This window comes from Nipponia nippon, unplaced genomic scaffold (assembly GCF_047370975.1).
Source record: "Nipponia nippon isolate SJK-2023a ecotype South Korea unplaced genomic scaffold, ASM4737097v1 scaffold_2, whole genome shotgun sequence".
NCBI lineage: Eukaryota > Metazoa > Chordata > Aves > Pelecaniformes > Threskiornithidae > Nipponia > Nipponia nippon.
This window is the reverse complement of record NW_028262336.1, coordinates 32,351,268-32,378,373: the sequence shown is the minus strand read 5'-3', so window position 1 is coordinate 32,378,373 and position 27,106 is coordinate 32,351,268. Positions and strand designations below refer to the sequence as shown.

The following is a 27,106-nucleotide window of genomic DNA, read 5'->3' as shown; positions in this document are numbered from 1 at the left end:
AATTACTGAGAATTTTAGAGAACCTCTGCAAATTACCTAACAGCTCAAATTGTAGAGTCTAGATTATTACTATTTAAACACCTCCTGATATATGTAACTCCAAGAAAATGTGTCTAGCCTAAAATGCACTTAAGATAGTGCAATTTGAGCAGAAAATGTTGCAGTTCACTCCATTTCTTCATCAACAATGACTCTTTAAGCACTGCATGTACCCTAAGCCCAGACAGCTTTTCTGCCACCACACTGGCTTCTTCCTTGTGCCATGGAAATGTGACAGGCACACACAGACACAGACACACACAAAAAGGGGTGGCGGGAAGACAAGGAAGAATTACTTACGTGATACATGTAGGAGTATATATTGCAGCGGTTCTATTGCTATTTTATGAGCAGGTGAATTCTTGCTGTCATGCCTCCAAAAGATGGAGGGGGCAAACAAAAACTTGCCATCCCACATCATGAATCAACAGCCTTAGATTTTCACTACTTAAGTTCCAGAAAGACCTAGAATGTCACGGCCATATCCACAGTAGCCATGAATGTGGCAAGGCTGATGAGTACTGCGTAAGGCTACACAAGATCCTACAAAGTAGGCACTCTCATGCCTAAATCGCTTCAGTTTGGATAAAAGATTCAGTCTGGTATGTATTCTAGGTGTATACATCGCACAGACACAGTATCTTGCACTGAGCTTAGTCCCACTAAATTCAGCAGAAGCAGTCCCTTGTGTTCAAGAACAAGAAAAAAAGGAAGGAAGAATAAACTCTTCTCTACACTAAATAGTCCTTGCATTTAAACAAACAAAAAACAGAAGTCCTGGAGCATCAGATATGTCCAGCCTGCACGGGTATCTTAAGGCTACTGACCTATAGTCCCATTTTTGAAAGCCCTCTCTGGCCAAGATACTGCAATTTTTTTTTAAAAAAAGTACCTATGGACACTAAGATTATAGAAAGCCTTTTTCAGTAGTAGCTGCAGTAGCTGCAAGGACTGAAGGCATCACTCTTTTTGTCTTTACCACCTTGTACCTCAAATACAGCAAGGATCAAGGCCGGTTTCAATACTAAGCCAGATTAGTTTAAACTATCAACAAACACAGTTTGAGCAAAGCTAGCTGATATTCAGCCAAAATAGATTGTCGAGTGTTCATACGTTGTCTTCTGCCAGTTCTCCAATGGGAATGGTAAGCTCCAAAAGCAGCACATTAGTGCATCTCCGGCGCTTTACAACAGCCTAATGTTGTATCAAACTGACTGCAATGCTAGCAACATACAGCACTGTCATGGACAACAGACTGCCAACTCTATTCCAAACCATGAGAAGAGGTAATCAGTTCATAAGGACATACTATCCAATAAACACAGAGACTACCAAGTTACAGCTACAAAACTTGAAATCACACAGCTGATTTTGTAAAAGCAGTAAAGCAACTTCATACATATGGGAACCTATGCTTTTTGCTGACTGGAAAGTAATTCAGAATATTTTAAGATCACTTATAATACTAACTCTGAAAAAGTATTTACCTTGCAAAGAATTCACAAAGGTGTAAGAAAGGAGAAACCAAACTGGAAAGGTTACACACATAGACCTGAATTATTTTAGAATTTAGAAGATGACCTTAGAGCTACCGGCAATAAGAAAGAGTTGCTGATGTAACTATAAAGTCATTAACAGTTTATTAAGAGGGAATCAATACATCCACCCACTTCATAGCTAACCAGCAAAACATATCTATCACAAACCAATGTGTTTCTTCAGTCTCCTTACAACTCTCCAACAATTATCACATTCTGAAGAACTGGACAACTAGGGTGGAATTAAGATCCGGAGTAGAAAGGCAGGAGTCTATTGTAGCACCATATTCTAACAAGGGCTCCACAACATACAAAGTAATTTTAAAACATTAGCAGAGGACAAAGACAATGAGTTACTGTGATGGTAACAGTATCACAGACACACAACATAAAAGGGCAACATTTTAAACATGGTTGTTTTTTGGTTTTTTTAAATAGATATAACCAAATCGCATATAATAGCTGCAGGGCAACACAGTAAACTCGGTAACTGAGTGTCTTCTGTTGTGCCTCTGCATCGCCAAGTTCTTAAAACCAAAAGGCCTTTTACACAGCCTGCACATAGGCTTGCTGGTTTAGATAATAAATTGGTGATAAGAGGAGGCAAGAACAAATCCCACTCATCACAGTCTGTGAGATCATGACTAGGAGAATCCCCTTCGTAATAATATTTACTGGGCTTCAAGAACCCAGTTTTATCTACTCACTGGCATAGAACAGAAGCAAATTGGAAATAAAGAAGTAGAGGGAGGAGGAAACAAGAAAGGTGTTGAAAAGCAAATTATTGAAAGTGGTATAGCAAACAAAAGAATAAAAGCTTAAGTCTTTCATTTAAACAAAGAGAGCAGTTCTTAGAAATCAGCTGTCTACGAAGCTACCATGCTAAAACTTTACTTCATGCTTTTATTTCCTATTTTAATTACTGTTGCTTTCTACTCTTCATCTTTCCTACCCACACAATGCTCCTCTGATCTCCTCAAAATACAGATAATGGGATTACCTATCCAAAGCCACTCCACATTCATGAATAATTTCAAGTGTAGAGTTCAGCTTTACTACAAAATGTTTAGTTAAATAAGCCAAAGATGCTGAGCACATTTTATCCCAGGTTATACTCCACTGTATTATAAAGATGGTGACTGCGAAAAACATAAAGCTTTCACGTATCTCTGACTTTTCCTTGCACCATAAGCCTAGTTTACCTGTTAGCCTCTTTGAGGACCAATGTTTTATTCCACTGTATTCCTTAAGAGCATCCACTGCTTCCTTCAAAACACTCAGTATCCAACTTATGTCAATAAGTTCACTGTAAATCAAAGTTGGTTTCAGAGCAATCATATTTGTAAAAACCAAAAAGTTAAAGTGCAAAAACCATTACTAACATCTCTCTGAAGAAGTTTCATCATCCTCCCCCATTTCTCTTTTTTGTGTTTGCCTGGATATCAATCAGATCAGTTTTTGCAAATGGAGACAATTTTATTATATATGAGCACAGTAAGAAGCCAGTTCAGCTGAATCTAGATGCAACAGAGCAGGAAGACTGATTTTTTTAAACTATATTATTTCATAAACTTAAGAATGTAAGTCATATAATACGTTGCATATTTAGTTTATATAATAGATATTAATTTAAAGCATCTAGAGTTAAAAGATTCTATCCAATTCTATCCAACACAAGTTTGCAAAGTGTTAAAGGCAACTATCATAAACACCTTTAAAGAAAGGTCACATTTTCACTACAATTTTGCCTTAATTTTAAGCATATATGAGGAATTCTTTCCATGACAGTTTTCAGAATATCAACAATAGCACACCCAGGAGCTTGAATTAAAAGAAAAGTCTGCTAGGGAGGGTCTTACTTTTTACATTTTACTAATTAAAACACTTTGCATATAGATCTATTTTCCTTATTCAGTATCACTATATTATAAGATTTAATATAGCACCTTTAGTAAAAAATTGAAAGATTTTGCAAACTAATCACAACAAAGTTCTGGAAGTTTTTCCTCTGTGACAAGGTTATTTTGTAATTTCTAAAGTCATACTCATGAAGTACCAGAAAAATCTCTGCATATGTCATGACTACACACACTGTTGTCGGAGATGAACATAATTCAGGTCACTGACCTTTGGTAAATGCAGGCAGGCCTGTTGCTAGCAACATAAAATATAAATACTTACTCAGAAGCAAAAATATTTATTTATTTACTAGGAAAATTATCCTGAAGTATAAACCATTAAATTGAGATTCTTAACATACTGGAATATAATGGATCTAGACATATATAAATCTATAGAATAGCAATTTCTTAAGCTCTTGTTATTCTGCATCTCAACAGCCTACTCTTGCAACTATGCACGACCAGCCAATGGTGTTGCTTGACATAAGACATACAGGGCAAAGGATTCACCAAATACATCAGATTTGGTGTATTATTTAAAATACTGCATAATAAAATGTGAAGTACAACCAATACTACTGGAATTTAAAATACATAAATAAATGTCATGGGGTGCTAGGGATTGTCAGCTTCCAGGACTGGTTCCCAGAGAGACACAATTGAAGAATTCCAAAATCATTGTTCTTACAGCATCTAGCACATACAGCATCTTTTGTTACTAGATAAAATCCTGTGTGTTTAGATGTACAAATTAACATACATCTGAAAACCACACACACACACACATGTATTTACTGCTTCTGTTCTACTTAGGACCAACAGATTTGATGTTATATATAAGAAATAATTCATGAGAATGAAAAGAAAAAAAAATCAGACTATTTCTTATACCCAATGTACAAAGTAGAACTCAGTACAACATCTCAGGTCCACCCACAAAATCACATACATAGAATTAAAAGCAGATACGGTTTCAGCATGAAAACCCAATATATCCCTCCACTGTCATGGACACCTGCATGTTTCTATACCTGATAGCCAATATACTGAGTACTAAGCAAAATACAAGTAATTCGTGACCAGCATCACATTTAGCATGTTCCCAAAGAAGTCAGAGATCCCTGTCTCCAGGTTTAAGTGCTTCGGTATTATGGAAAACCCATTAGCTGAATGTTTTCGCTGAAATAGTCAGCAACTACATTAAGACTATCTTTAGGTTTTAAAACTCGTAATTCAGTAAGAAAAAAATAATATACCTCTCTTCAGTTTAGTTTGCGTATTCAACAGAACTATGAGCACAGTCACCTTCGTATGTCAGTTTACCCCACGCTTAAAAAAAGGAATGTTAAAATTTTGGGAAGAGGGCATTTTTTTACATGACTGGCTTTCAAGTTAGGGCGAAAAGACAACAACTATCAGAACTGAGTTTATACTAGACTTCACCAATACACCATTCATCGTAAGGGCTTGTATTATACTTTGTACTCCCAATGACTTTTAAATGCACACTGCTAAACTAGAAGACTATGCTACTTTCTACATCAATATTTGTGAGATGCTTATGAAACAATTGCATCTAAAACAAAACACACTATCATGTTTCTTCTATACTGGAAAATTATTTTCAGTGTTCCAAAAAGCACTAGTTCCTCTAAAAAGAATATACTGTGAATGACTAGTTTCATTCTTATGCTAAATTTATAACATGTGATGCAAGAACCCATCCTTTAAGCGTGAAAGCATGTACAAGCAGCTTTACTGAAATCACAAAGTTTCTCACGCAAATTCAAACCTGGCAAAGGCAGAACCACAGTTGCAGTTGAGCAAGAATTTCTTTTCAGCAGCAGTAGCACTTAAGCAGCCTGTATCCTTTCCACCACTACCTGCTTGGCTGAGACAGTGCTACTATTACAGGGTCACACTCAGCAAACTGCACTGGGGAACTGACGCAGGTGGAAAAACGGGGAGCAGAACAGAAAAAAAGACCGCTACTTTTTATCCCGTATCAGTTCTCTAATCTGGTCCACTTCAGATGCACAGCAGCCTGGCAGCAGGAACAAACAGCTGGGACAAAAAGGGGCTTCTTAGGCCAGTATTGGTGTCAGAACACTAAACACTGAAGTGCACCTAATTTTATCATAGAAGGACCTACAGCGGTGTCACACCAGTATTAATTCAGTAAGACTTCAGAGTGCAATCTGAATCTCTGAAATACCCGATTTATAACATACAATTTTTTAAACCTATCCTTTTTATGAAAAGAAATGCATACCTTCTAAAAAATGTACTGCTTTCCTTGTATATGAAGGAACTGACCATTGTAAAACTTATCTTTGACCCTTACAGCCAGACAACTTGGGATTTGTTTTTTAAATATTTATTTGCTCATGGGAACCCCAGAATAAAGCCTATGGTTTTAGGAAGAATTAAACTGACACAACTGGGGGGGGGAGGGGGGGGGGAGAGAGGAAAAAAACCCACCACACACTAATATAAAAGTTCAAATACTTCAGATTTTTTAGTTAATTTGCATATGCTTCTTTTCTTACTCATTGACTAAAAATACTAATTTTAGAAGCACAAACTTAAAATATTTTTCAGTATAGTGACCATATTAGGAACCACAAATTAGAGGGGGGAGTGGTTATTTTTTCCACCCACTTAATAGTGTCAAGGAAAACAGGTGTGGTTACGTTTTAACTGTTTTGGAACAGCAAAGTCACACTACTGTATTTACATTCCACTCCCTCATCGAAAAGAAGCAAAGAGATGCTACAGCAGGATTTGCCCATCTCCTGCAATATCAGCTACAACATTCACAAGTGTTGGATAGCACTGAACTCTTATAACGAAGCCCTTCCTTCTATACCGTTTAATGGCCTCACTAAGCATAAATGCGGTTCCTACGGAGTCCCATTTACATCATCCTTGAAAATAATTCCACCTCAGATTCACATAAGCATGAAGACAACAGAATTCCAGGAAAGGGAAGGATATTTATGAAATCCAGATATTTTTTTAATTATTTCTATGTCATCTTACAAAAAGAGATGTATGTAACAATCTAATTCTTTTTCATGTTAACACATGCACCCTACCTATGACTTCCTTAAAAGGTGACATCTGATAAGCAACTACTTAATTATTTTTTTTTTTAAGAAATAGGGCCATTTTAGTTAATACATTAAACATGAACTAAACAGTAGCATGCAAATAAAGTCATATTTCAAAGTAGAATATCCATGAGGGCTGTAAACTAGTTTATCCAGAATAATTTGCTCTCACAGTTGTGAAATGCTTTTCAGAGCTGAGATTTTTCTATAGACGTCCTCAAAAAGATTGATCATTTCATTTACAGAAAACTGTTTCTGTTCCTTGTGGTTGGGAAAAGAACTTTAAAAATGCAAAGCAAAACATATGCCACTATATATTTGCATTCATCAGTTTAGAACTTCAGACCTAAAAAGTCTCAAGAGAGTATAACCTTCCTACTTCTCCCTCATTTTTTTCAGCCATAAAGCAAGCAAGCAAACAAAGAATTAAAGGAACGCCTAAAATTTCCACAGAAAGTGGCCAAAAATGGCTCAATTTACAGGTCTTTACTACAATCTTGATATTACTACAGCTTACTATTCTTCCAATTTAGTGGTCACTAACTACTACTTCCATTCTTTGTTGTACCCTTTATTTACAAAACAGACTTTCTACTTCTCAGAGACCTGGCCATAGAGGGTACTCAGATGCAGCTACTTCAACTTTTTAATCCTAGACTAGAGTTGGGACAGCACTACAGGGAGAGCACTAAGAGTGCTCTCAAGACAAGCAATGCGTACTGGAACGCTTTTACCTCTCAAAAACTGTAAGAGCTCAGACCCACATTATACATACGTATAGATAAACACACACATGCACGCTATACATATATGGGAGGTAAGGGCAGTTGCTCTTCCCTGCAAACACAGACTATTTTAACTGCAATGCCTTTATACTGGTGAAACCATAAAATCTTATTTTTCAACAGGTGAAGACAACCATTTCTGTCCAAAAGTTTGCAAAACTAGCTATTTAAAAAGAAAAAAAAAGGAAAAGAAAGAGGAATTCCAAGAAATGGGAAAACATAAAATGGGCATCTGAATGGTAATAGTATTTTCACAGCTACCAGGGTTTAAAAAAAAATATTATGACGCATTCAAGAGACTTCAGCTTTCTAAGTGACCAATCCTTATCAAATTCAGGTGCTACTGGGTTTTGACATCATTACTGTTTCCTTGTTTTAAGTGTTTCCTTTTTCTTTTCCCCTTTTAATTCTGCCCTGAAGCATGACAAATTCCATATCATGCTGCAATGTACATGTAACAGGAACCAGAAATTAATGAAGTCACAGGTTATCATCATGCTTCAGTAAACATTACTGTAACAGAATTGATCAAAAACAGAGAATGTAAAATCTTACTCAGACCACAACAAACTCGGTTACAAAAATACTTCATATACAGATTTCTGGGAAACAATCTGTAGAGCTGCTATCGTACGTCTAAATGAAATAAGGCTACTTCTCCATTTCAACTTCGGCAGAAGATAGTTCCAATGTTACTTTCAAAGGCAATCTAAAGCTACGTATTTCAAGTACATTTATAACAACCTAGATGTTCATTGCCCTGATACAGTAGTACCTTTAATCTTGAAGGTTTCCAAAATATTTTAATACATGGAGATATGCACACCTATAGTCTTCCAAATTAAAAAACAAAACAACCAACCACACACAACTGTAAACTGCTGGCTAGCTCTGTGAACAGATGGTGCTTATTTATAAGACTTTTGGTAAGTGGCTTGTTTCAGCCATACTTTGGTTTGTGTGTCTTTTTAAATACTTTTTAACCTTTTCAAACACACCATGAACTAACTGCTGTTTAATTGATTCCCATATGACAGCTCCCATTGACAACTGCAATGCCACAATCTACCTTTGCCTTTCATTACTCAGGAGAGTCAGACCAGACGGGCGTACACGTAGCTAGGTACTCTCTGGTCATATGCTAGCCATATGCCTGGGTCTTAAACCAGACTTCACCGCATAAATCCCCATACCTTCTGCCAAAGCAGGTGTACTTGTGATATGAAAAGTGATAATGCAGAAGTACTGCTGATATCCTTTCCACTTCAACATGATAAATCAGTTTAGGCTGAAAAACTGAAGCTTGTCTACTTCCACCTTGTATCCAAAGAAACTAAATGAAAATATTTAGTTCTCAAACTTCAGAATTTTCCTTAACGCATCTATCAGACTTCACCCACTTAGATGGGTTTTTCTGGGGACACTTGTTCAGAGATGTTTCTGAGCCATTGCATCTAAAAGGAGCAGAAAAAGGAAGACATTTCTTCAGTTACAAATACATACTTTTATCATCCTAGAAATCCTGCAGAACTCAATGTAAATCTTCTCTAAACAAAAAAAAAATCTCTAGCCCTTAAAAAAAAAATCAATCAACAAGCTAGCGAAATCATAAGTCTTTCCAACAAGACTTCAGCCACAACATCATTCTGATGGGAAACTCACCACTCACTAGGAAAAAATACTAAAATTACTCTATCTGGAGTGCAGTCATTTAAGAAGTCTGCAATGGAGGATGGCCTCAGCTCTAAGCTTTCGCCTTTTTTTTGATCCTCTCGGGGAAATAGACAAGACACAGTCTATCCTATCATTAGGTGATGATTTTTATGCAGGACAAGTTCAGAGGCTTCACATTTATACTAAAATAGTCAAACTCAGTACTTCAGAAATAGGGTATACGCTGCCTCTCCAGAAAGGCAAGGGGAAGAGACTGATTTAGCATGTTGACAGCAGCAACCAAAGCAGTTCTGGCTCACAAATGGCTATTCCTAAAAGTAAATCTAAACACACTCTTCCAAGTGGAAGGATAGCCTTTGTCTGTATTTGCACAACTCAAAGTCCCAGCGCATTATTTCTCTTTTTCTACATATCTCAAGCATAATACTAAAATAGAATATGGCATAGCCATGCAAGTGTAGTAAACGGGGACATAACCACAACTTAAGTTTGCTTATAGAACTCAGATCTGCGTTTTAATTAGATCTATCAATATTAACAGGCACTTGAAGGGAATTTTAGGACTACTACTAGGATTTTAGGATACTGACAAAGTAACCGGGACCCTCGGCTCACCGACAGGAAAGAGAAGTTAAAAGTTGTTTAAAGAAAAAGAGGAGGAACCCCTTATTTCCAAAACTACGTAGACCACAACTGCTCTTCCAGCTCTTTTAACTTGGAAACCAAAAACCAAGCTCCAGCTTTCGCCAGACATGTCAGTACAGAAACACCATGTTTAAAAATCTTGTTCAACATGCTTTCAAATAGCAGTTCATATGAAGTTCAATAGCTTTGAAAATTGACAGTGGTCAAGTTCAGGCTCCATGACAACCAGATGCATTCAAAATTGATGGTGAATAAACTGAGTTATTTCATTAAAATAAGAATTCCCAGGCTGCAGTTCCCCAAAAGCCAAAGCTGATTTAGATTTGGCTGCTGTGTTCCTGCCCACACCCCTTCTTGCCCATAACCACTCAGTGCAGGCCCATCTCTTGCACCACATCTGGCACCTGCCCCAGTCTCGCTCAGTCAGTTCTGCAATTTAGCATGATGTCAAATATTCATCTTTTTTGATCAGTTTTCTGCTGACTCCACACAGCTCCAGAGCCCGAGTCTGACTTTCAGCTTAAAAATCTACAGAGTAAAAAACTACAGAGTAAAAGGAACTAATTGTTCTTTTTAGCGTGTGCATACAGCTAACACATATTCTGCATAATACTACTCAATCACAGAGAACTTTATTTCCATTTTTGTGAAGTCTTTGATATTTTGAATCTTTGAAACTGTCAGTTCTTAGGTTAGGGCCAGGAGTCCAACTACTTACTGATACTGGAAGTGAGGCAGCCATGCTCTAGGACTGTGCTGGGGTAATAAACAGGGCATTCTGCTCATGGGAGGGAGAACCTCATTGCATTAGGCGTTGTGTCACACAATAAAATGGTGATCCTCACCTAAAAAGCTCACTATCTAAACAGAACACATTTGTCCACAGAAAGACAAAAGTAGAGAGCTCACAGACTTTAGCTATCTATAATAAGGTTTGCTGTACAGGCTAAGAATACAGTACCAGAGAAGTAAAGAGCAACCTAGCTAAAGTATTTCCAATAGTTCTTGCCAAACTGCCACAGAGCGCCTTGAAGACCACAGCTAACATCTGGTTTGATATCGATAGTAATAGACCCCACCTCTACTTCAAGAACACAAGTGAAATATTTACAGGATTTTCTATATATAGTTTGTGTCTGTCATAATAGCCTACATAAGTAAATTTGAAGAAATAAATTTAACCAGGCATGACAACTACAAACTTCTCTGATGCTGGAAAGCAAAATGAACAAAAAAAGACTTTTCACCACAGTAAAATCCAGCATCCTTACCATTCAGCTCTCAATGTCCCAGCCTAAGTATACAGAGAGACTTCCACGATATGCTTTAAGTCCTAATTCAGGCTCAGGTTGACCAACGTAACCGTAGGAGAGAAATCTGAACTCTAAAGCAAAAATAATTCCATTTTGGATTACTGCAGCAATCACATAGGGAACATTATTTCTATTATCTTAGGAGATCCCAATTTAGAGGAGCTAGGGAAATGCCCTGTTTTCAAAATTCAAGACACCTCTAGCATAAGCACAATACCATCTATTTCTTATGAGCTGCACGAGTTACTACATACATTCAAATACATTTCAGAAAATATCATGGAGTATTTGTATTTCAACATGTGAATTAATAAATGCAAAGACACGCAATTTATCAGATTAAGTCCTTCAGAAAATTAACTTAATTTCGCTATTAAAAAAGTTAGCGTTAAAGTCCCTTAACAAATAACTGAAGAGTGAGTAGAATATAATCCCACTGATACAAAGTATTCTATGTTCCATCTATACTCTCCCACACTCGCTCCACTTTATTTGCATATCATTCCTAACTTGGTGGTTGTGCTACATTTCCATAATTCACATAATATCTTTCCACTGAGAAAATAAAACATTATCCAGGAGCCATTTCCTGTAAAAAGCATAAGGACTGATTAAATCCCAGAAAGTTTCTTCTTCCTCTTCCCTTCAGTTAAGCACACTAATCACTGGATTGGAGAGTCACGTTTCCTTTTCTCTCCTTCTGTCCCATGATTCTTTGGTTCTTTTTCGTACAATAGTACAGATTACATGGGACTCAAGGACAGTTGCAAAGAACACCTGAAAAGTCAGGTGATCTAGGTATTCTCACTGGAATTAAACAACTGAGTTCGGATTCTCTCTGTCTAAGACACACTAAACTGCCAGGAAGGGCAGCACTCCCACTCTGTTCTTCCCAACTCTCAGGTGCACAGTTGTGCCCCCTCTCTTGGAAAGCTTCAGCGTTCACACTGAATATAGGGTAAAACAAATCAACTCAATGACCCAATTAAAAGCTGTTCACACCTTTATCAGGTTCATTTCCTGCCAGTTTAGTAAACTGAACTGGCTCACCAAATGATAAGAAAAACTTAAAGCTAGAAGAAAAAGGCTAACAGGCCTTTTTGTGCCTAAAAAGATGCTAGCTCAGTTAATGCCACATTACATAACTTCCCACCAAGCGCATGCCTTCACAAGCTGACCAAACTCAGGGTTACTACTTATAAGAAAAGAGCAAGTCACACATGAGACTCATCTTCCTGGCGCTCTTCCACCTTATGACGAAACAGTTTCGGTAGCTAAATTGGCAGTGAAGTTTTTACCTTTACTTACATCATTAGGTTTTTGTGTTCAGCTTCTTAAGCTGGCCCAACATGGAAAAGTAAAGCAAAAATGCCAACGAAGAGAACTTGCAAGTATGCTTAACCAAGAGAGAAAACAGACAGTCTCTCGCGATCCAGTTTAGGGTGCTATCAAACAGCCATGTCATATTCCCCTGCAACATCCAGGCACCAAAGAGGCAGGGGTTGCAATGCTGAGGGCTACAAGTCCATCTGCAGCCCTAGCTTAATCCCTCTCTGTCTTGTAAACCATCTTCGAAGGAGGAAACTACTGTAACTCTTGTATCATGCTCATGAGGTAATCTCCAACGTGTGTAACATCACAAGGCACTCCAAAACTATGGTAAAGAAGTGTCTCCAAAGTAGATCAACAAAAAATGCACAAATGGGTTTTCGCCTTCCTCATTCCTTCAATGTAGTAAATAAATACACGAATAAAGAAAGATTCCACATTTTCCTCACATCATTCACTCCAGAACTACAGCCCTAACATTTCTCAGAATATAGATCACTGTCAGCTCCAAAAATTTTTAACAAAATATGAATCACCCTAACATAATATTTTTTAACTTAACATAATTCAACATGGTTTTAAGTTCCATCTGTAGTTCATTTACCATGGCCTTATTCCCCAGTTAAGGAACCACTGACCTAGAAAACTCTCATTGAAGGAGGAGATAAATTAACAAACCTCAGTAAATTTTCATATAATCTAGTGATGAAGTCAAAATACCTTCTTTTTCAGATTTAAAACTCTGAGGTCTTGTTTTATTATCTTGTTAGCCTCCATCCCTGCTGTCAAGCATAATATTATAGTAAATCTTCGTATATCCCAAGATATACCAAGATACTACTGCAAAGGTAGTAGGCTGCAAAATTTTGCTGAGTTTTAAATGGTATTATAATCCATTAAGAAGAATTCAAACACCCTATTCAAGTCATATATGCATGTGGATGCATGTACACATAGGGAGAAGAGCCAGTAGAGATAGTGGGTACACATCAACGAACAAAAGCTTTACTGGGGTACACTTATTATCATATTGCATAGAGATTTCATCAAAGACTCATGGCAGCTCTATACCTCTACAAAATACGGTTACAGGTAGCTCATTGGAGACTCTAGAACACTAGTTCTGCCAGGTAAAAATCATTGCCTTTTCTGCTATAAGTTAAAAAAAAACAAACACACACAACCACCAGCAACAACAAACCTGGACAAATAACCACATCATTAAGCCCCGAACGTACTCATCATAATCTAATATGGCCTTCTACACAACTTTTTTAGAATTTCATCCAGTAATTCCTCATCAAGCCTTCATCAATGTATGGAATACCCCACAAAAAGATCTGCTCATTTAAAAGCCTTCAAAGACCAAGAAACCATGACATGCTTTCATCAAGTGGAATGGATTGCCAACCACCACTATAACTGTACGATACCCTGCTTATCAATATAGAACACAAGGACTTTCTAGTGTGGAAAAGGCTTTATGAATCTAACAAGAGGTTGCAGATACCCTGCCATAAGGTAACTCAATCTCAATTTGACAGCCGAGAGTTCAAATTCACAATCATGTTTACAACAAGTTACCTTCTGTCAGTTTATCCTCAGTAACTGACCACATACCTACCTACTCACCCACACACACACCCCTTTAGCCCACAACAAATGTGAGAGACTTTGCTTTCACTCATGCAACAGAAAAAGAAGGTTAAGGCTCAGGATGAAGTAGCACATGATTGCTAAGGCAATCTAATCATTTGCTGCTACCAAAAAAAAAAAAAAAAAAAAAGGGTGGGAGGTGGGGCTGTTTTGCCCACATTCCTCCCTTTCCCAGTCCTCACTGCTCTAGCACTAATTGACCCAAAAGAAAACAAACTTTTTTCAGGTTTGCTTACTGGCTTTCTCACACACACAGACAATGCCAAATTATTTTGTCATTTTTTTGATGTATTAATGGTTTCAAAGAACTCAGGACAATTTTTTTTTTTTAAATAACTATGTTATATTATGGTCCTGAATGTGTAGTTCAAGCTTAGTCTGCCAACTTGAGATAATGTTGTTTTGAATCCCTTTTTGAGTACAGTCACTATGGAGATGTATGGAATTCATTTTTCAAAATATTCTCTGATGGCAGTCATAAGACAAAAGTCTAAAAGACATCTCTCAACGAGATGAAAGCCCAGTAAAAATCCCTCTAACAGACACCTTTCAGATTAATTTTCTCCACCTAGACTTTTATGAGGTTAAATAGAAAAAGTTGAACCTTTGGGACAGTTTATATGAACTTCATCAGTTCCAGCATCCGAATACTGGGTATAAACTGATCAATCTAATGCTCTCCGAGTTATCTGTCATTGTTCAAGAAGCAGATATTGCACTAAAACTTTGACAAAATTATCCATTTAAGTAATTCTACGACATACTAAGATTATACAATTTTCTGATTCTTTAATAGTATCTCTGCCAGCATAGGAAGTTGCTAGGGTTCTGACCAGAAGAGTTTGGTTTCCTCTAAGGTTTTTTTCCTGAGAAAAGTTCCTAAAATGATTTTAATAAGGCAGGTTGCAGGAAGGAAATGAGGACAAATTAATTAAAAAAAAAGACGACTTTTAAATCCTGACCTTACAGACCTCCAAACAGTACTCAAGATTACCACGTCTGAGGTATCCAGGAAATAAAAAGGCAAGAAAATATTTAGTGTCCCCCTGAAGTCCTTGAAGACTACCAGGAATAGCTCGCTAGATGGAAAAGACTCCCAAACAAAGCCACTTTTCCAGCAGATTTTTTCTTTAATTTTCTACTAATGTTACTGATGTACTTCATAGAATGATGTGCTGTGCTTTTTAAGAAAGACTGCTGTAAAATGGTAAGTTTTTATAGAGACCTGCTCTTTTTCCTATTTTGCAAAGAAGGTCATGAGTGTGATCTGACACACTCCGTGGACGATGCCAACAGAGGTATCCTTAAGAAGAACACAATTTTTCTAGACACATCTGAAACAGCAGAGCAACATATAAAATTGCAGGGGCATAGCAAAAGGGATAAGAAAAGCAAGATTCAGAGCTCATACCAGGTGCACCAAATGGACCAACTGCACTCTAATAGACTCATCTATATAGCCCTTCATACGACCAGTTTCCAGTGAAAGGCAAAAAGTAAACACTGAGCATGACAATGTAGTCACCAAGATGGTCACAACAGAGAACTCTGTCCCAATTCGTAACACCATATACTACACTGACATCTTCCTTTCCAAGGTTAGAAGAAGCAAAGCCACATTTAACGGCTTCAAAACTGAAACTTCCCTCTTCCCAACACTTTTTTTTTTTTTTTAAAACAAGAAAGAACCACCATGGGAAATAAGCCAGAACTCCACACTGCTAATTCGAGACTTTACTTGAACTGAACACAAAGGACACTTAATAGCTTCAGAGCTTAAGAAAAAAAGATGTCTGTGGAGTTCAGTGGTGCTACACTGAATCTACCTGAGGAAAGATGGATCCCCACGTGGATCGAGCAGCCAAAGCCTACTCTCCCTTTTTTGCTCAGAGAGATTTTTATTCAAAATATTTCAAGTTAGCTTCATACTGGATTTACAGGAATTACTAGCAAAACATGGAGATGCTCTTCATGGTGCCTTTATGTTTAGGAAAGAGCAAGAGACATGCTAACCTGTACAGATTATATCTGCCACAGACACTGCCTGAAAACACTGAGCAGTCTTCCTCCCTTTCCTGAAGGGGTCAAGGAGATGGATGACATTCTGAAGGGCAGCTAAGACAGTCAAAGTGGGAAGTTCTAAAATGCAGAATAGTCAACCCAAAGCAAGTTAAGGAAAAAGAGAAACAGTGCTTTATGAAAAGTACAATGGATTGCTGAAGAAGGGGATGGGAGGAGGGAAAGACAGGCACTAAACATCAAAGTAGCTAAACCATTATTTGACTAAGGAACCTCAACTGCTCCTAGAAACTGAGCAATGCCATGTTGTTTATCACAAGCCAAAAGCCTTTAGCCATGGAAAAAAAACATGCATAAAACAAGCACGATGAACAAAGTTTACTGTAGACTGGAAGAAGACTCAAAGCAGAAGAAAAGACGGGTGGGATAAAAAAAAAAAAAAAAAAAATCAGACAAGCCACAAGCCACTGAAGAGATACAGCTTTTATGAGTAATACTTTTATTTGCTAACCAAGAAGGAACCAACTGAACATTTCCAAAGACAACTATTGTATTTCAGAATAGTGTTTGCCCTCTTAGCATGTATATCCTGATAGCAAGTTGCTTGAGAACCTGACCTAGAGCAGCTGGCCTACCGAAACAAAAATCTGCAAGCTCAGAGAGTGATATGTTTAAGTGTGCTCTCATATAAGAATGCAAAAGTAAGATGATGTCCATCGCATTTTGCGTGGAGAAAGCATGCCTTGCAAGGTACTTAAGGTGTTCCTGCCCTCAGCCCACCCAAAGGCTTAAAGAAGCAAAGGAGATGGGCAGAAAAATTATATTACTTTTTTCCTGCTATAAAGAGCAAGTGTATTGTCCAATCTTCCACGTTTTTACTTGAAGTCACTTTGGATTATTAAAATATGGATGGATATTAAAATATGGATGGATTCAGATATTAAGGAATCAGCACTCCTGTCTACTTTCCCAACTAACAGATAAATAGCTACCAACAAAATTCATATAACTTGAACAAAAATATCAGATATCTGAATACATGGAAGCGAAACAACAGCATAATCCCAGCAGCTCTGGTCACTTATTTAAGAGGACAAGCAAGCATGGGATTTCCGAACGAGTTGTTTGTTTGTTTGTTTTTTAACATAACCGGTCCAGCTGGTGGTTATGTTAAAACTGGGCTATCAAGAGAAACATTTTTTCATGCCTCCTTAGTATAGCAGGAACAAGAAAACTAAGCATCTTTACTCCGCAATTTAGCTTCTGGTATCAAGAAGCTATGCTTACCTCTTATAAAAAGACAGCTGAAAAATACCTTTTATTAGGACATTAACTTTAGAAACGTCAATTCATCTTTCAGTTTGTCCAAACAAGAAAAATACACATTTTGTTTGCACATATCTATCTTAAGGCAATATGGAATTCGAGTAAGAATTTCAGAAATGCATGAGATTGAGAAGAAATCTACATACTGTATTGTTCTGTGGTAATATTTGGGAAAAAAAAAAAACAAACAGAAAATTAAAAATTTTGGGTTTCTTAACAGGTTTTAGTCTTTAAAATGTGGATATTTTTTCCCCTCAAAAGCACTGTTCTTACAGGGGGGAAGAGAAAGTAAGAACAAGTGAGAAAGAACAAGCAGGAGAAAACTGAGCAAGCAAGAGACTGAGCAAGTGACAAAAAAGAGACATTTGAGAGACTGAGCACTGGAAAGGACATGGAAGAAAGGGTATGAGCAGAAATTAGAAGATTGTAAAGAAGAGCAAGTGAGAGCGAGAAAGAACTAGAGGAAGAGCACAAGTGAAAAGAGCACAAGAAAACATGCATCAAAAGTAAGCAGGACAGTTAGAAAGCAAGCAAGAGAGCTGGAGAGAGAACTTGTTATCAAGACTGTGGTAGCACATGTTAAGAGTGCACACAAGCAGGACAAAATCAGAGTAGGAACATTAGAGAGGGAATAAGCATGGAAGTTTGAGATAGCAAGCAGAAGTCAGAGAGAGAGGGAGGGAGATAGACAGAGAGAGTGAGAAACTGACAGGGGAGTGATTTACTACACAAGGGGTGGCAAAAATTCCTCAGAATGATGTTCTCCATTAAGTAACAGTGCTATCAGAGCCAGTTAACCAACCCCTGCCTCTTCTAGGCACCCTGTTCCTGTCCACCCACACAACCCATTCCATTATCTTGTCAAATGTCTGAGCAGCAGCACAGTGTACCGGGTCTGGGAACCGATCTGACTGAAAAGTAACCTGATTCTCCACCCACACACACACCCAAATGTTATATATATAAAATTATATATTTCAGCCAACTCAGTTTCCAAGTCTGATTCACTGGTTGGTCTTACAAACAGCTGTGCCAACACAAAGCAGGTGGGAACAAGCAGCCAGAATCTGGAGAGAAGGGGAGCTGCTTAAGCTGTAACTGCCTTCAAAGAAGTCCTTGTTGCACACTTTACCTTAGAACAACTCTTTCAACAATTTCCCTCAAAGTGCTTCAGTGGCTCTACACCTTGCAGCATGAACTTCACATCAGTTTGCTAATACTTATGCTGTAAAACAAACACATATAACGTCATCTGATTAAATACCGCGCATGTCCCACAACCCCTCATAGATCAGATATGAAAACAAAAAGTTGTTGCCTTTCATTTTTTGCTTTTTTTTAATCAATTATTTCAAATTTGGCATAGGTAGAGTTTTGGGGAGAGCAAGGTAATTTTCACTAGCCCCAGGAAAACATATACAGATTTGGGTGGGTGGAAGGATAAAATGGTTTAGGGTAGAAGCAAAGGGGTGAGAAAAATCAATGTTGCTTGTGTTTTTCTCTGAATATACTGTTCTTTGCTGTGCTGCCCTTCAGCATTCTCTCAGCACTGAAACTATGTACCAGCCTACAGTCTTATCTCATGCTAGAAGATGTAATTGATCTGGATGAAAAAGAGATAATGAAGTCTTCTACAAATTTCCCCAAAATTTAAGAAGGTATAGTAGCAGAAGACCAATAGTTTCAATCTTCACTCATCAGCTTCTGTCAGTTTGCTTCCCTTCACTGCCACTACTACCGAGCAATGTCTCAAGACTCTCTGACAAGTTTGATCAGCTGACACTAGAACACAGATTATTATTGTAGAAGCGTAAAATTTAAGACATATAGCCAATTTTCCCTCATGAAAGCCAACCAAACCCAAGCATACAAAAGTGTGGTTTACACAACTAATTTACACTTGCACAGGTAACCCACTGTTCCCTGAACCATTCGCTCTCAAGTGGTTGACCCGTAAGAGGTCAGGAGCGCCTGTACTAATAAAGTGGAGATGTTTCAATCATACAAACTAGGCAACTACCATATATGCCTCTTTCTCCTTCCATGTGACAAAGTGTTTTGTAAATGTCATACAATCACAGACTAAGTTAAGAAATGTTTAAGGCAGACCTGATACACAATTCTGTCTTTTACATCTTTTGCAACACAATCTATACTCACACAGTCAAATGCTATTTTATTCATTGAACAGATACTTATCATTAGGAGGATAGCACATGGAAAACAAAGCTATACAGTAAATGCCAGCTATACCATAAATGATGCCATTTACTGAAATACTCCATCAGTTCTTTCTGAAATTGAGGTATGTGTATGAAATGGGGCAAAAGATTGCAAGTAAAACATGAGTTCTTTTAAAGACAAGCAAACTCCCTTTGGGAAAAATGAGTTCGAAGCCTAATACCCCCAAATTTCCAAACAAATCCTAAGTTCCTTGAGCAGACCTCTATCTGGATATGCTGAGTCACTCTCCAACCTTAAGAGACTGCTTCTCTGAGTTACAAGGCACTCAGAATATAAACTCAAGTCAAATGCAACTGCAAATACATAGCATCCTGCTATTAAGACATAAGACGCCTAAACCCTTAACCTCGGCTCCACCCATTGCGTCACTGTGTAACTTTGGGCAAGTCACTTTACCTTTTTTGCTTTCATTCCCCCTGCTAAAAAGCAGCTCAGTAACATGTATTTATCTCCTGTTAGCAAGGCAAAAACTACATTATGTATGGAAAGCAACATGAACTTCCGTGCTATACAAAATGCCTCAAATCTCTGAAACCCCTCTCCCCACCCCAAAAAAACAGGAACTCAGTGCCTTAGGTTACGCTGCCAATAAGCAAGATACATAAACATTTCTACATTTGGTGGTTTTTTTCTGCACATTAGATCGCAGTCACTGAAACACATTTCTCTTCCGCAAGATGCTAAAAGAATCTGTTGGCATTTGCTAGATTCAGATACTAAAACGTTGTATCTGTGCACAAGCCTATGAGGAAGTCACAAACCTGAGACTAAATGCAAGGTCTGGACAGTGCAATTATTAACAACTTGTACCTAAAAAAAAATATATATATATATATATATATATATATATATATATTTACTGCATGATGAAAGATAGTTCAGACCACCAAAAGCAAGAGATAATTTTCCCATTTTTGGCACTGTTTAAGTGCTTAAGTTTGGGAATTTTTATGGAAATAACTAACAAAGTCGAATGCAACTCTGCAAAGGTATTCAAGATTAAAATATAAGGAGAACAACCATGCTTACAACATATGGAATATAATGCATACCTGTTTCCTCAAACACATAAATAAACTGGCACTGTCAATCTGGGAGCTCACAGGTTTCAGAATATACATAATGACTAACACAGAAATTGTATTCTGGGCCACTGTATGCTTGCTAAAAATGTATTTTGAGCTTCTGCCTCACCTCAAACCACAGATCTCAGATTGTTTTGTTTTATGCAAACAAAACTTTGCTTTAACCTACAATGATTAAAATTAAGATTTTTTTTTTTTTTTAAAGAAGCAGTAGTCCAGGGAAAGCGAATGAACGCATGCTGTGTAAATTACACAGGTGAAAATACCATCAAACAAATTCTACAAAGACAGGAAATAAACCCTCTTGTAAGGACCACATCAGATATCATTAATGATTTCCATTCACACCTCCAGATTATTAGTTTTTAGATCTTCTATCATTAAGCTTCTGTACAGCAGACTATCAAATTACAATAACTCACAACCCTTTTATTTACCAGAAAAAAATAAACCACAAACACGTACGCATTTACACAATGCCGTAACAAAAATGCTACATAGGAGAACATTAGCAATGAATGGGGATGCATCTCAAAGTCATGAAATCCTGATTAAATGGAGAAAGAAATAATATTTACTTCATGTTGTACAGTACAAAACAAAATGGAAATCAGATCCCAGCTAAGGTCTCTCAGTAGCACAACAATGCAAAACCAAACAATTTTTAACTGTGCCCTTATAATACAACCTCCAAGTATAGGTTATAACACAGTATCATATATACTCTTTCCACTCAGCCTTCAACATAAATGAATCATTTATGACGCTGTCTCTAGTAGACTTAGTTCACAGAAGACATGAATTCACTGAGAAACAAAGCTTGTAAAATGCAGCATATATTAAAAATAACAAACCAGCAGGAAATGTTTCAGAAGATATAAAGGTCATTCAAAATGAAGCTGTAGTAACTACATAGTTAACTGACCCCTCCCCAGAACTGCACCTACTAGTGCTTCTGATTTTGGGGGAAAGTGTGACATAAATTTGTAGCCTTAGCATATATAGAACTTTACTTCAGCAAAAATCTGATTTCAGCAGGAAGACATAGACAGGTATGTGGAATCATGAACATGGGCAGCATCTGCAGTAATGCTCATTTTCCTGCATAGGGCCTGCCATAAAAATCTCAACTTCTGAAGGCACACTATGACATTGACAGGAAAGTCACCCTAAATAGAATAACACAATTCTAAGCTTATGAACATCTGATCGTGGTGAAAAATGTACATTCAGCTGTGTTATTCCACAACTATGACCCAGTATTTGTAGTATTTATGAGTAACTTCTACAGAAAGGGAAACCGCCAAGATCTTCATGCAATAATCACTTCTTGTAACGTTGACAAAGACATCAACATATTTCAAACACTAACTTGCAATTTTTGGCATACCATTAAATTAATGCCTACTTATCCACAAGTTAGAAAGACTAACAACACAGAAGCCAGAATCAGACATGATCCAGGAAAGTTACTGAGCTTCCAATATCAATCAGATTTTGTAAGAGTGTATTAGAAACTGATTTGTCTGTCATCAAACACATACCCTATATGTATTTCATGTATGAGTCCTGGTAAAACTGTATTTAAAAAACAAGAATATATATGGGTATATATTTTTAAGTAGGAAAAAAAGCTGTAGTTACAACTGGACAGACCAAATAGAAATCAGTCTAAGAAAATTCATAGTGTTCAGGAAAATATAGAACTGAGTAAGTACTAATACATTGACTTCCCTACCTGACAATATTTTTTCCTCTTTTTACCCCTTCCTTCAGTTTAAGCAGTGAACTGACAGCGTGGACACAAAACCATTTCCTCTACAAAGGAAGTGGATGTGCTATGCTCCAACTCGCTCCTCAGCAACAGGTCCACTGGCAAAGTAAATGAGAAGTTATTAACAATTTACATAGTTCACAGGAACACAAATTAAGATTTGAGCACATGCAGGTAAATAGGATTTCGAACAAACAAAAATGTTAGCTACGCACATTTGAAGACAGGAAGCCAAAAACCAATGAACGATAGGTTTTCGGGACACTAGGATTTAAAGTTTCACTGGAAAGTTCCATTTAATCACTAAAATGTATTTAACTATGATTGTGCCAACTAGTCATTCTACTAGTTTGATTTTTTTCAGTAACTCATCAAAATTCACTCTAAATTATCTCAATTACATTTCGAAAGAATAACCCTGCCATCAGAAATCAATTTGTACATTTCTAGTCCTCTCTTATTTCACCAGCCAAACAGTTATTAAAAAGAAACAGGAAACTTTTCAACAGATAGATGTATCAATATATTAAACACAGTTTATTTTTATTTGCCTCGGGGTGGGGGGGGAAGAAAAATAGAAGGTTTTGGAACTTTATGTAACACATAAACTGAAAGTTTGGTTTCTCACAGCTGGAACAAAATTGACAATGGAGTTAATTTCACTTTCATTTACTCAGTTTCACTTTCAGGTATTTAGTGCTACTAAGACCCTGGAAACTTTGCAAGGAGTATGTTTACAAATAAGTGCTAGCTTATGTTATTTTAATTACAGAAACATTTTCACTGCTTTTAAGAAATGCTATATTCAGAGCTGAAATTAAACTCATTATGTCTTCATACAGGGTAACTGAAATAGCTACTATCTAGACTTCAGGGGCTCCAGAGTATTCACGCTGTATGGACATAAGCAGAGCTGACGGGGAATGATCTTCCATATTTTCCTAGCCCTTCAGTGGGTACTCTCCCTGTAAATCGTATGGACAGGACATTTAGGAATGAATGAGGATACGATAACATCAGTACCTTTCCCACTGAGCCACCCCATCTCTGTCATTTTCAACTGTGGAAAAACTCGCCTATCCTTTAGAGATTGGGGAGGGGAAGGAAAAAAAAAATGGGAGGGGAGTGAGAGAGGGGAAAGGAGACCTTATGGAAACAATGGGACTTAGTCTGTCTCATCATGATGTGCTTTCCAGTCAAAGAGGAGCTTCTTTTTTGGTCTGTGCCATAAGCAAGCTATAATTAAGCACCCACAGATACTGGACAAGACTCATTATATATAAGTATTAGGGGAAATGGAGCTAAACTCCAAATAAAGCTGGAGCAAGTATGAACTAGAAACCTATTCTAAAGTAATGAAATACATTTGTACTAGCAAAAGCAGTTATTTTTTCAGTCATGCTTGCATAAAACAGAATCAAACCCAGAATTTTACCTTCCTTCCACATAAGGGAAAAAGATGACCAATGGATATCAATCTGTCATGAATTGTCACATGCAACTACTGATTAGGTCACTGCAATTCTATTGGTATATTGTGTCACCTCAAAAAGAGAGTACTAGATAACTGTACATATAGAATATGTCTTTCTGGGAGTAACAACTGTTGGTAATTACCAAAAGTTTCTCCAGTGGTTTTAAACCATCAATAGACTATAGTTCCCATAACTCTCCTCTTGAAGGACCCATGGAGGTGAGGAAGGAAAAAGTGAGTATTCCCCTTCTCAGAATGTCTTGTTTACTCCCCCCCCCCCCCCCCGACTCGTAAGCTTACAAGAAAGGCATGGTTGCTCAGAAAGGGTTTTTCATAGAATCATAGAATGGTTTGGGTTGGAAGGGACCTTAAAGATCATCTGGTTCCACCCCCCCTGCCACGGGCAGGGACACCTTCCACTAGACCAGGTTGCTCAAAGCCCCATCCAGCCTGGCTGTGAACACTTCCAGGGACGGGGCATCCACAACTTCACTGGGCAACCTGTTGCAGTGCCTCACCACCATCATAGCAAAAAACTTCTTCCTTTTATCTATATTTTTGTATTATTTCAAATAGTTTTAGAGCAAAAAAGAAGTCTCACTGTATAAACATATCAAGTCTTAGACTTCTTAAAGTCTGATTCGCAAAAAGTTATTACATAAATTAAAAAAAAAAGATGTTTCTTACCAAACTCTTACTGAAAAAGAGATGAAACTGTAAACTTAAATAATCTATTGTACTCAGTTATAAAACCAAAAGCAGCAGTTCTCTGTAAATAATCCTATTCTACAACAACAGATCTATTTACAAAAGGATTTCAGAAGTTATACAAGTCTCCCATGCTCCCATAAAACAGAGATATCAGAAAGTTTTTGACTTCACTTTGGAGAACAATTCTCCAAATGGCATTAAAAATTACCATAGAAAGACTAAACATATACCAGTCTTCAATTCTTACTCAAAAACATAAGCTGTAACAACAACTTTCAACGTAAAGTCCCATAGCCAGAGTTAAAAACACCTGAAATAAAGAGGTTTTAAGAGGAATGCTGAAAAGAGAATCTAATTATAGTAGCAAAATTGCTTCTTTGGTAAGAGTACGTTTTAGTCTTTAAATCACCACCCATTTCAGTTCAGATGAAACTGTAAAATGCTATCGTAGCAAATAAAGGTACAGTTTCTCATGCATTTTATTAACTAGTCTTTTCGCATACTACCATATGACCAGGTGGTACAGTTTCAAATATGTCAGCATAACCTAAAAGGGACTTTTTCACTTTAAGGTGTTGACTAACTAATTTGAACTAAAATGACAAAAATCTCACAGTAAGTCCATTAAGGCAAAGCCTAATAACACAGTTAACCCAGACACATGTTTCTGTGCAAGGCCCTATCAGAATTAAGACTTTAAAATGTGGTATACATGTTAGCAAGTATGTCCTAATTAAATGTAACTATAAAAGCTTAGACAAGGCACACAGTTTTTACTAGATACCAGTCATGTTTTTCTACTTTGTGTAAACTATCAACCAGTTTGTTAAAAGTCATTTACGGTCATCACATGTAAATTCCCAGTCTACGCAAAACCCACGTACTTTAAAAATTGATAAATTCCTGATGACTACCTCATTATTTTACAGAAGTAAGACAATACTACCCATAAATCGACACTGAAATAGAGAACTCTTGGCTGCTATTAGGTAAAATTATCCTTGTTGCAGCTTCTCCGTCACTGTCCAATGTGGGGGAGGGGATTCCAATGACAAGTTCTAAATCCACCCAAGTATTGATTCAGGAACTGTAACATTGCTGCTCCTGTAACAAACTGTCTTTCTTCCCTATTGCCTGGAAACAATATTAAACTATTGTCATATGTAAACGCGTACACCATAATTTAACAAAAGGAATTGCCCTCTTTTCTTGATTTAAGAAGACGGTGCTCTTTATTCAATTTTGAACAAGATACACTTGCTTTACTCAAAGAATATTCGAAAACCATGAATTAACTCAATAAGCTTCATAAACTTTGTCAGAATTTTTAATTCACAGCAGAAAAGGTAAATTTAACACATCACACACGTATTCTACTTCAGACTGCAAATAAAAACACTCTAGTTCTAAATAATTCATATAAGCCCAAAAAATGAAGCGTAGCCTACAAAAGTAGTCTATATATATATACACACACCGAGTTCACCAAATATATATAGATAATAGTTAACAAATACTAGCTCATACTCAACAGTTATTTTCAGTATTATTCTAATTCTATAAAGTATAATTAATTTTCCAAAAATACCCAACCTACAGAGGTTGGGGGGATGGGAGCGTGGAGAAAAAAGAGAAACAAGTTTACCAAAACTTTTTAGGGCTACAGACTATTCCAATGAGATAAGTTAAATTCTGCTTGGTTGCAGGCAGATAAATAAATACTACTACAAACAAAATGTTTGCTTATTTATCACCAGACATCATCGACGTATTCTTCAGCTTTACACTCCTTTTCTTAAGGAACGGAGAAGGAAATACCAACATGATAATAAAACAAGTTGTTAACTTCCACTTATCTAGACCCCCCCCCATTTCCATGTAAGTGTGACTATATATACCTGCTGGCAGAAGTTAACAGCACGCTCTCATTCGGATTAAAACAGTAGGTTGTCAAAAACATGCTTGTTGATTTGTTTTGTAGCCAGATATTCTGTCTTTGTTAATTTTAAAGAACAATGAATGTTTATTTCCCCCAATGACTGTGGAGTAATAGGAGAACTAAGTAACAGCAGCAATCTAGACACACGATCAAAGAACCCCTACATAGTCTTTGGACAGACTAAACCGAAAACTTCAAAGCTGACTGAGATTCAAAAATGCACCAATTTCGAAATTTCAAATTACAGTACTTTTAATTGCTTTTTCTGATTTTGTGGCGGCAGGAGGGAACGCCACTCCAGAGAAGGAGCACCCGACGTATCAGATGAGGTCTCCAATTTCTTCAGCAACACAAAGCTAAATTCCTAAAAGACTGCAACCAGCTATTAAAATACAGAAGTGCCTGTGTGTCCCTGTGCCTATTCCCAACTGCTTCTCCCTCCTCCTCCCCACCCCCCGCTCAGATGACAGTCATCTCACACAGGTACTCCTTCGACATCGGCCTCCAACTTCCCCACCTACCACACGAGTCCCTCACACGG

General features: G+C 37.3%; 1 protein-coding gene across 4 annotated transcripts in view; it reads right to left on the bottom strand.

Annotated features, from left to right (window-relative positions):
• DYRK1A (dual specificity tyrosine phosphorylation regulated kinase 1A) overlaps positions 1-27,106 on the bottom strand; it is an 88,911-nt gene that overhangs the window by 60,272 nt on the left and 1,533 nt on the right. Inside the window, exon 1 of one of the 4 annotated variants that reach the window (XM_087756677.1) lies at positions 22,406-22,428. The exons of the other annotated variants lie outside the window; for them this stretch is intronic. The gene's annotated coding sequence lies outside the window, so the exon portion shown is untranslated. Of the gene's footprint in view, positions 1-22,405; positions 22,429-27,106 lie in introns of those variants that run through there. 4 annotated transcript variants of the gene reach the window in all.